Here is a 12159-nt window from a genome sequence, read left to right as displayed (position 1 = left end):
CGTCATCTTGGACAACATGACAACTAGCATAAGGACAGAGAAATATCAAAATGCTACAAACGTAGCCCATAAAATGTATTTTCTTTTGATAAGTCCAAAATTATTTAAGTTAAACAGGTACTAACGATCAAATCACACTTATGCAGAGTCAGAGAGAACACAAATCTCCTTTAAATGAAGTTTAATTTTAGTTGATTGTGTATTGATATATTTTGTCTAATGTACGAATGGAGGAGAGAGGTCCGATGATGCATCTTATACCAAAAACAAAAAAATAGCAAGAAAAATAAACACTTACATTATGATAGATAACTGAAATGAGAAAACTCAAACTAAACTGATATGACATGCCTTGTTGGTCGTTGGAGAGATCCGGCCTGATGGTTCAAAACTTCTTTTGTTTTTACAAATATATAAATATTATATATTACTTATATGCATGTGCATATATATATATATATATATATATATATATATATATATATATATATATATATATATTTGTCTGATTTGTCCTCAGTCTTGATAAAGGGCAGAGCCCGAAAGGGGTTGGCAAGATAACATGTTCATATTAATCATGATAATCTCAGATTATGTAAAGATTATCTGTACACTAGAATTAAAGTTAATTTATGTGTATGTTGAATTTTGAAAGGAATAATGTACTGCTTTTACATCACCACCGCGGCTGCGTCTTCAGAGGAATTACTTCTGTATCAGTCGTGCCAAGTTTTTTTATGTATGCTTTATACTCATTGTCATTTCATTATGACGTAACATTGCACTGTTGCCAGGATGCACGCTGGGTGTTAGGATTCCTAGCATTGATGCGTTAAAGCGCACATCCTAGGTAACACGGTTGCAATATTGTTATGGCTTAATTTTGTTATTGTTCTTTCAGTATCAACACTTCAGAAAGGGCGGCAAGACGCTCGAAAATTTGTGTGCAGAAACAAACCGTTGGTGAAGACAGCATGAACTTTGTTCCAGTTTTGTTTCTTATATATATATATATATATATATATATATATATATATAGATATATATGTATTATTCGGAGGTAGTGTAGCTTTCTCTAGAAGAAACTTTAAAAACCTATAAACGAAATGTCATGTGATGTCAGCATCTGGTAGGAGAATGAGGCAAATTGTTTCGAAAATTATAATGTTTGATTGACCTCTCAACTTCCAGTTTGAGAATCAAATTCATATCTTCAATTTTCCTCTTCTTGAGGGGCTTTGAAATTTAGATAAATTACAAACATATCATCTTACCTTTTTTTGTTTGACAATTTTACAACTACTTTACCATAGCTAAAAAAAAAAAATTGCAACAGTTCCCTTACCCGGAGGGGGTAACCCCCCCCCCCCCCCACCTTCACACACTCACATCCTTCCCCTGCTTGCTTGCTGCACTTAGACATTAGATATCAAAATAATTTGATCTGTGAATGAAAGTATACATAATTTAGTTTGTTTGTTGTTTGCTTATTTTTTTTCTACAATTTCAATAGATAACCAACATTTCATTTTACTTTCTTAATTGCCAATGACAATTTCCATTCCACCAAAAGGGTGCTCCAAATTGTCAAATTTCACTTCTAAAAACCCAAAAGCTCCCCAACATATTCCCACTGCTCCATTGCTGCACTATGATATTAGATTTCCAAATGATTTGATCAATAAAACTAATATAATGAGAAAATCATGCAACAATTAAATTATTTTGAAGCATTTTCTTTTTAAAATCTAGATGCCTTACTTTTTTCAGATAAAAATATCTTAAATATTCCACTTAAAGTGTGCAAAAAAATCAGTGCATTTCAATAATAAAAATACAAAAGCTCCTTATATAATATGGGATCAGGGGAATACCACAACCCACACTCTCCTATTCCCTTCCCATGATTCTGCCTTGCTTAGTCGCTGGCTGCTCTCAGATATTAGATTTTCAAATAATTTGATAAGTAAATGACAAAATCAAGCAACAATGCAAGCATTTACTTTTTAAATAAAATCAAATAACCAACATATATTGTCAAAAAAAAAAATCCAAATATTCCACACAAAGTGTGCATGAGATTGTTTAATTACAATTCTAAAAGTGCAAAAGCTCTCTCTTGTGGGAGGGAGGCTACATTTCTCTTATACACCGGTCTCCCCCATTGATTTGCTATACACTCTTGCTTGCATGTTGGATCCCCCCCCCCCCGAAAAAAAAATCACAGGATGTGAAGAATCTACGAATGATATTCAAATTGATTGAAATTAATTGATTGAATTTGTTAGAAATATTTGTTTGAAGTGCAGTCTATTCCACAGTGCAGCCAAGCTATTTAATAAATCATCCCAAAATACTGGTGTCGTCTGCAATAGATTGTAAAAAAAATGTAGGGATATTTTATAAATTGCGATTTCTGTCAAGAAAGGTGTTGCTTCTTCTTTATAATACTCTCGTATTACCTCATTTAGACTACTGTGCAATAGCTTGGGCAAATTCAGGTATGACCAATGCCAGGAGATTGTTTTTATTGCAGAAAAAGCTGGTCCATATTATTCATCACTGTGATTTTCTTGCCCATACATCGCTTATATTTTTTAATCTGAAGATTTTAAAATCTAATGATATATTTTATTTTCAAAGTGCAATTTTTATGTACTTATGTTTTAGGAAGATGCTTCCAAAATGTTTGATTAACTATTCTCAAATGAGTGATAACAGAAGATATGATATGAGAATCAAAGATAAATTTACACTGCCTTTTGCCAGAACCATGCCATCATACAATTATATATTTTTTAATGGACCCAAAATTTGGAATGCTATTCCGGTTGAAATAAGACAGAGTTCATCGATGAATGTGTTTAAAAGCAAATTAAGATTGCATGTTTTAAATCAGTATGCTGAAATTGTGTGATAAATTGTTCTCTTATGAAATATGTCAGTGTGTGTGTGTGTGCGTATGTATGTGTGTATCTATTCATAAAGAAATGTATTCAATCAATATCTTGATATCTTATGAATGAAATAGTATGGGGACAGGACTTTTAAATAAGGCATAGCCTTTCTGTCTGTCTCCGAACACTTTCAAATGTACATTCGTAATGTCATAATGATGCATATTGTGATCATTCTTTTCTTTGTTATAATATGGTGTTGTCAATTTTCTGTATTTTTCCTGTTTTCACTGAAAGTGTTGAATAAATTGAAATCTGAAATCTGAAATCAAAATATTTGAATCATTAATAACTTAGGCTCTTTTAAGACAATCAAGAAAGGAAATTTCAAGATACTCTACAGTAATCTTTTCTTGCCACTCATTTGTGACACCTTTATTATATTATGTTTTTGTTTTGACAATAATTTTATTCACTCTAAATGACTTTACTTCTGTTGTCATCAAAATGTTCTCTTTGCTATTTCCACCTATTTTGTGCTTTGTATGTTTGTTCGAATGTTTACTTTTGCTCACTTGTATGTCATTTATGTCATGTTTAATCGGTTATGTTTCTTATCTTTGTTCTTGTTCTGTTGTTCATTCATGATTCAGTCTTGATAATTCTTATGCATGGCCTCACTGAAAAGCAGCTTTAGAGCTGATAGCAGGCTTTTTACAGTGTTGAAATGAATTAAAATAAAATTAGGTCAAATCAATTATTGCAAGTATTGTTAAATCAATTGATATCACACCTAAACACACAAATGCCTCTTGTCCCAGATCTCCCTCTCTCTCTCTCTCTGTAACACAGAACCACATGTAACATACAAAACTACATATTAAAGGGACAGTATTGTATTGGTTGAGAGGGAGCTTCAGAAGATGATTTTCTGTGACATAGTCTGAAACCACATATAAAATCTTAAAAAGGCTAATAATGTTAGATGCATACTTAGTTTATTTGATGAAGAAAGTGTTTTTGAAATGACTGAGATATCCACAGAACCATGTGACTGTAATATAAATATTTGATTGTAACAAATGTAAATGCACATACCATGGTGTAATATATGTATGTATATATATATATATATATATATATATATATATATATATATATATATATATATTCAATTTGATTAGCACCAGTGGACAGATATAGTTTCCTATCAGATATGGTACATGATCTGTCAGCACTACACCAGAGTTTAAGATCTAAAAGTGAATAATCGGCTCTCATACATTTCTTTTTCACTTTGGAAGTGGGCAACGGTATAATTGAAACTGCACTTGGGGTGATTATGGAGTAGTTGTGGATGCAACTTTATAGAAAGAAGCACTCCAGATCATGCACTACTGACTAGTGATACAATACAAGCAATGTGTGAATGTGTTTGCGTGTTTGTGTGCATGTTTTGCTCCCTTCAAAATTGCAGTACAAAGACAGCGAACACAACATTTTTGTAAATTTTCATAAATTTCATCCCCTTTAATCATTCAATACATGTTAATGACAAAAATAATAATTTTACATCATTACAGCTCTCATCTGCACTCGACATGAATTGTCACATTGCATAGTGACTGACCACAACATCTCAGCGATCATCATGTCATTTCTGTATTGGTGGCTTCACCTTAGATAACTCATGTAAACTTACACTACTTCCTATTTTTTTCGTTTCTAAATCAGTTGTGTTTGCGTGAGCATGGGATATAAAGTACAGTTCTGTGTAAAAGATAAGTGCATGTTGTGCTGCTACATAAAATTTGCATTTTTTTATCTTAAGCTTTGGGATGTCATACACAGTCTTATAAACTGCTCCCTGAAATAAAAGAGAAACTCCCTGAAAATACAGTTTATCCAATCACTTGATTACAAATTATCATCTAAAACTCCCCTGCAGAACTAATTTGACTTGTCCAGCATGAATGAAACAAGAACGCAATTGATTCTTGTTTGTTATTTCGCAAAACAGTTTCATGCATCATAATCTATCAATTTACTATAAAGTTTCTTTGATGTGATCACCTTGATGACAAAATAATAGGATGGTTAATATACATTGGGTGGAAGGAGTACACTTCTTCTTGATCACAAAGCTTGTACAGACATATATTCCTCATTGATGTATCACACATATGTGGGGCCTTGACTCATGTGCAGACGGGCGTTTTCAGCGCAAAAAAGACGTGCAAGCCCAAACATTTTGGAAGACATTCTGACGTGTGCTCATTCACAGGGTATCATGTACATGTACTTAAAAAGGCTCTTTGAAAGGATAGTACTTACATTGCTCAATAGTCAATAGCCTTCTGAAATGGGGGGTAACTTCACGAGATATATGGAGCAAGAGATTTTATGTACATGCCGTTTCAATGACGTGGGCTTCTTTAACGGAAGAGAGACTTCGTTTCAGTTCATATTTCAGTCTACAACATTGTGGCGACAACTGAACATCCTTGCAACACACGATTCAATAATACTTTCCCTGCTTTGGTATTTCCAAACTTCTGGATTCCATTCACAATAACTTTCAAATTGATAAAATATAACAACGTAAAACTACCTACAGAACAATCAAACACAATGATGTCGACAATATCAAAGGGATTACAGAACACTAGAATGTTCAGACATAGTACAAAATAAAATTGGAAGGTAGTATAGTATACTGAGATGAAACAATTGTAAAAATCAGAGAAACATAAAAAAACCAAATATGTTGCATATGCATTTCTTGCTGTTACTCTTTGATGAAATCATGATCGAGATCAAAATTTAGAAAGGAATAAAATCAAATACTGTATTTCCTACTAAAAAATGTCCCCTTCATACAAACCATGTCAAGGTTTGATGTGACAAAACGGACAGAATCATAATCGTTTCTAAGAATGAAAAAATTGAATGATATCAGGAGTAGCCATCACCCAATCCATTAAACCTCTTTTATGCCACTGTCAACAAAATGCTATTGATATTACAGAATAACAGGTTGCTGATGGTGATACCAGAGTTATGAGATAGTGGAGCAGGTTCAAACATACATTTGTCATAAGTGTATTGAAATAAAATTGAACACTTCTGCAATCCCTCCTTGACATATTTCATGTAAGGATAGTAGAATAATTACCATATTATCTACTCATATATATTATAATTATCAGTTTTGAAAATAAAATATCTATATCATACAAACAGAACTACAGAACAAAGGTTAAATTTGAATCTGTCATAAATTTACTGATATTGTAATCTCTAGCTTCAGGTAACCTTTAAACATAGATATGGTCTTAATTGGAAAAGTGTAGGTTTTATGTATTCACGAAGTAAAAGAATAGGAGTTAACAGTTTGTGCACAATAACTAGGATATTAAGGGGTAAGAAATATAAGTAATGTTTAGCTGCACAGCTACTAAAAAAAAATTGTACAGAGACATTAGCAAAAATCCTTTGTATCTGTTTGAAATATGTCTTACATGGACACTAAATTTATAATCTTGTACAAGTCTAAGCATCAACTATCCAATCCACTCAGTGTATTACACATTTTCAATGTGTATTAAACATTTAAGTAGAGTGTGCAAAGAAGGTTGGGCAACCATGGGTAGAGATGTTTAATATATGACTTTACCACAAGATTTGAGCCAGTGGCACAAAATTTGCACTACATACAGTAAAGTTCCGTGTACACAGTGCACATTTTTTCATTAAAAATAATAAAGATAGATTTAAAAATATCAAAAATTTGGAAATGCACCTCATAAATGTGTAAAAGAAAATCTTGGTTGTGGTAGCTGAGCCTTTTGTTATGTGAACCCCACCTTAGGAAGCCGATGCAATAATAGCGTCATATGTGCGAGTATGATTGCAAGAAAAGTGAAAGATATTGATGTATGGAGTTTGCTTACTTATGTCATGTGTGCAAACACACACAAGACTTCGGTGGAAATTGTATTATAATTTTTTTCACTACTAGCACAGTCAGGATGCACCATATAAACAAGTACGCTGTATACACGGAACTTTACAGTATCAGATTGGAATTGCGCATACTGAACTTTCAATATTCTGTGTTATGGAAGAAACCTGAAATGACTAAATATGAACATGATACCGTACATTTCAATTTTCCTGTTTGTGATTTTTACATTATTAGGTCAAGGCCTTCGCATTAGTTTCTTAGGATTCAAGTAAAAAAGATGCTTTGGTTTACATAACAGTGTACACATAACACAAATCTGCCTGATGCAGAAGAAAAATAAAAGAAAATGAGACTTAAAAGTTACTTACAACAAACCTGAAAGTACTTTCAACATACTTGTTTGGATCCTCGTAATGTTTGGTCATCAAAACATGCTGAAATCATCTGGAGATTCAAAACATTCACTCATTCTATTCAAAATATCTCTTTGCTGAATGATCATAGACTTTGCATGGAATTTGCATGGAATGACAACTTACTGTAATACTTCCTACACATATAAAGCACATACTTCATTATTCTTGTGCACTTTTTACATAACACAATATATCATTATGTGACTTCAACGTTACTAGTGACTTAAAAATGGAGTGATTACCAAACCGCATGATATTCCTGGAGCCACTGGAGACGAATGGCTTTAATCCTACAAACACAATAGTACTCTTAATGTGCTTACTAGTACTATCATAGTGATTTATAAATCCACGGGTATACAGAGATACATGAATGTGAACGTACAGACTTGAATGGAGTTACACTTAACGACAAAACTAGAGTCATTTCCACGACCCTCACACATTCGACATACCGGTACAAAAAAATAATCTCTGAAAAGTGTAACATACATTGTACTCCTCTGCACAGTATCTCATAGCATCTTGCATCAATCTTAGTACAGGTAAGAATGGTAAATTTTGTGATCCAAGCATGCCATATCCTTACTCCCACAATAATATTTCAAAACATGTACCATTATTTACATATTGTGGAGTTATCATAAGTTACATTATACATGTGTGTCATATAAAAAGAACGCACTCGGTACAAATAGTATACAGTGGTGCAATTACATATACATATAGAAAGAGTACATACATATTTATATAAAACAAAGAGCGAGGATGGAGTACTATAATATGCTGCATACATAATTCCAAATTCATTGTATAGTCACAAAATATTTCTGTGTGGAATTTTTTCCACACTGACATTCGTGCCATTTGTGGTGGAGGCTGCCTACAAGTATATGTATATCTACAGCCACCACAAGAAGGTATAACATTGCAATAGTGGAACACGAGGTGCATGAAATTGCTGTGATATCGACACACACTTGTCAACACAATACAACCACCAACCACACACACACACACACACACACACACACACACACACACACACACACACACACACACTCTCCATCTCTCTCTCTCTCTTTCTCTCTCACAGACACCCTTACACACATAATTTAGTGCAATGTACACTCCTACTTATCAATTCCTTTAGTCTTGCACATTGTATTCACCTCTTGATATAAATCAAAATATAGTTCTATCCAAAAACATTACTCATTAAATTTTGGTAACCTTCATAGGTAGTCCTACCAAAGTTAAAACTAAACAAAACACATCTCTCTGGTTGACAACAAGCATCTATGGAGGCATGTTCCAGAAAAAAGGTTTAGAATCACTAAAGTCATGAATATTTGGTTACCATGACAACTAATATGCTCTATTTAATTTGTTACTGCCTTGTTGCTGTCACAAGAACTGGTTGGAGCAACAAGACTTCAGGTTGGATGCTCTGGTTTAAAGGTTTCTATTCTATTCATGTAAGCAGGGCCTGAAACAGCACATATTGTGTGGCTTGTCGGTCTTGAAATTGGCCTGCGAGCAACAGCCTTCTGAAAGATTATTCTCGTACTTCCTTTTCTTTTTTTAAAAGTAAAACAGCTCAATTTTCTACTCTTGATGGATTGCAGTGACTGCAGTCAATGTTCACAATGTGACAATCAATCATACAAGCCTTCTGTTCCTCTTTGTAGTAAAATCCCGTTCTGCTTTTGATAGGGAGATCATCGTCATTAGCCCTAATTAGTCCTGCAACCAGTTTCATTCCAATCAGCACATCATCTGGTCTGTATCAGCACAATTACCCCCCCCCCCCCCCCCCCCCCCCCCCCCGGCTAAATACTGGTTAGTGACAAGGTTAGGGTTAGGTTTATGGTTAGGAGTTTAGGTTAGGGTTAGGAGGTAATTGCCCTAGACCCCATCTGGCCCTGCACTGCAGCCATCATAGCGTTATAATGATAATAATAATAATAATAATAATAATAATAATAATAATAATAATAACAATAATAATAATAATACATTGTAATACTGTTTCTTGCACAAACAAGATTTTGGTGACAAGCCATTCTATAGCTGGTGATGCTGTCTCAACGACAACAGATACATCTTGCCGGCAACGGAAATTGTGAGACTGCAGACCGGTATTACTCATAATGTGTTGTTTTCTGGCTCTTTGAACACTGGAAACATGGCTGTGTGCTATTAAAGCAGTTTGGAGTTCATCAACCAGAGAGAAGACTTTACCTCACATTTTGGTGGATTGATATAAACCTGAAGTGACCTTTAACCTTTGTAGATCATGATGTTTGTTTGAGTGCTGCACTGACCATACAGAAGGAGATGATTTACCAATATTTCTCTGATAATTATTATTATTATTTTTTGGGGGAACTCAGGGGATGAAGCCACAGACTCTAAATCTTGATGTTCTTGTGCGTGCTCTTTCTCAGTGGGGGGGTAACTACCCCTCGGCGAGGCACTTTATTCTCGTTGCTCATGACCTACAATCACCTTTCCTATGACTGATGGCTGAGAAGCACTTAACTGCCTCTTTTGTGGCCACATTGAATATGAATTCAAACTTAACCTAAAGACGTCGCAGCACAAGCTCATTTCCTCACTGTGAAATATCAATGGGTGAAGAAGCCTTTCACAACAAACAGGGACCTAAAGTAAGTTTCTTTATGTTCAAGAAAGGGAGGGTGTAACAATAACAATTCATCTTTGCATGATGCAAGCACTACATGTACAATGTATGTGCGTTTCCGAGGACTTCAAATCAAACTCCTTATAAAGCGAGAAACTGCAGGATTTTTTTACATGATCGATACGTAGATGTTCAGTTGTGGGCTTTGCAAATGAAAATTCTCAACCTATCATTACTTCCTTACAAGCTTTGATAGAATGGTCACACATTCAATCTAAAGCTTAAGCAACACATGCCATCAATCAAAGTTCAATGTTCAATTCCACGCTTACATGCTTCAGCAATATTTTTCATATTCCCATGGTACACTACTGGCATAGCACTGAGTTGTGAATTTTTCAGATACTTGATTATTGAGCATCCTGATTTTAATAAAGAAAGAAGAAAAAGAAATGAGTTTATAGAAACAATGCCAGATAGTACTTGTATCTTAAAGGGGCATTGGATTCAAATACTGAAAATCAAATTACAAAACAAAACACATAATTATACTCATTTAAATAAGAAATAATCTATCCATGTTCAATAAAATGCAGACTATGTCTGCCCATATCTCTTGTGCTGTTGCCGGAAAATATTATCAGCATTACACATACATGTGTAGAGTCACAGGAATATATATATACATATACACTTTTTTTGTGTGTTATGACAATGATTCTGATCAAACATGCAACTCTTATTTTTTCCTTTTTTTTTATTAAGTACAGTAAAATTCTTCATGTGAATTACAAAACTAAGGAATGCTCAAGACACTTGTCTCACTCCAGTCTGGTCGACAGGAGCAGGGAATGTTATTTTTCAATGGAAGATTTCTAATCAACAAAATTATCATTTTGACACTATTATGCAAAAAAAGAAACACACATACAAAAAACAACAACAACCTGACATTACCATTCTTGGGTAATTTAACGGCTTTAACCAGAAATTAAATTGCTGTAAAAGTGGTCAGAGTAATTGTTTTTTTTTTTTCCTTTAATAAGCTCCCCCTGCAGAGGTAATGCACAGATTTTGATGTTCCAAGGTCGGTAACGATAGTACTGAGTCCTTTAACAGTTTATCAAAAGCAACACCCTAGCCAGCATTTGACTGTAAACTCTTCACCTTCTGCGACAGAAGAAATAGATGAACTTATGATCCATAAAATATGACAGAAATTAACACTGAAGGAAGACAGGCATATTTCTTTCATTTAAAAAAAAATACTCATGCTGTATCATTCTATTTTTTGACATCTAAAATCTACAGGAGAAGTTCTCTCTTCTCACTTGACAAGAGGGGCAGGGATTTGGTGAAAAAAACACTTACAAGACCAGGGGATGTGAAACAAATTATTTGGCACATTATCGGCATATGCATTATTCTGGCCGAAGTCTGTCTGATCGTCAGTCACTTTCTTCGTGGAATTTGCTGTCATGCCCACTTTTCAAACAGCAATCATCGGCTTTTTCTTCTCCTGACACAATTCATTTAACCCATTAGAGACTAGTCCCCAGTATACTCAGGCAGGTGTCTATGGGAAATGTGTGTTATAGCAAACTAAGCTTGTCCTCAATGGGTTAATTTCTGTGAGCATTTCCTGATACTAAAGACTCTTGGTGATGGGGAAAAATAGAAAACTATTGTGTTTTACTTTGTACTCTACGATATCTACAGTACTATATGCGAATGTGTATCTTACGATAAATACATTTGATGTTTGTGTTACCATACTTTTCTCAATGTCATGACGTCAATGTTCAGTATGAGAAAATATACCTAGTGCTAAATATCGTACAAATGCAATGTTCATGTTGTTGGATGTTGCACCATTCATAAAGCTAATGTCATAACCTGTCATCAGCAGAAAAAATAAAAAAATATGTTCACTTTGTGACAATTATAAAAACAAAAATGTAATTCATATTTCCTGGTTGATCATGCCAAGTTCTAATAAATAAATTTGAGATCTTCACTAGCACTGTTTGATTACCGGTATACAGGTAGCTCCTTTGTGTGACATTTCAAGATGGCGGGCAAAACAGATCACATTTCTTGCACTGGCCATTTCACTTCTGATTTAAAACTCATGATTATACAGGAGAAGTGTGGCTGACCAAGACTGACATAGGACTTGAGTATTACACAAAAAAAAAAAAACTTGAATAAATACCTGTCTGACAAAATGTA

This window comes from Diadema antillarum, unplaced genomic scaffold (assembly GCF_040938485.1).
Source record: "Diadema antillarum isolate AM-2024a unplaced genomic scaffold, OU_Dant_1.0 scf00000036, whole genome shotgun sequence".
Taxonomy (NCBI): domain Eukaryota; kingdom Metazoa; phylum Echinodermata; class Echinoidea; order Diadematoida; family Diadematidae; genus Diadema; species Diadema antillarum.
The sequence above is the reverse complement of the archived record's forward strand: the minus strand, read 5'-3'. Positions refer to the sequence as shown.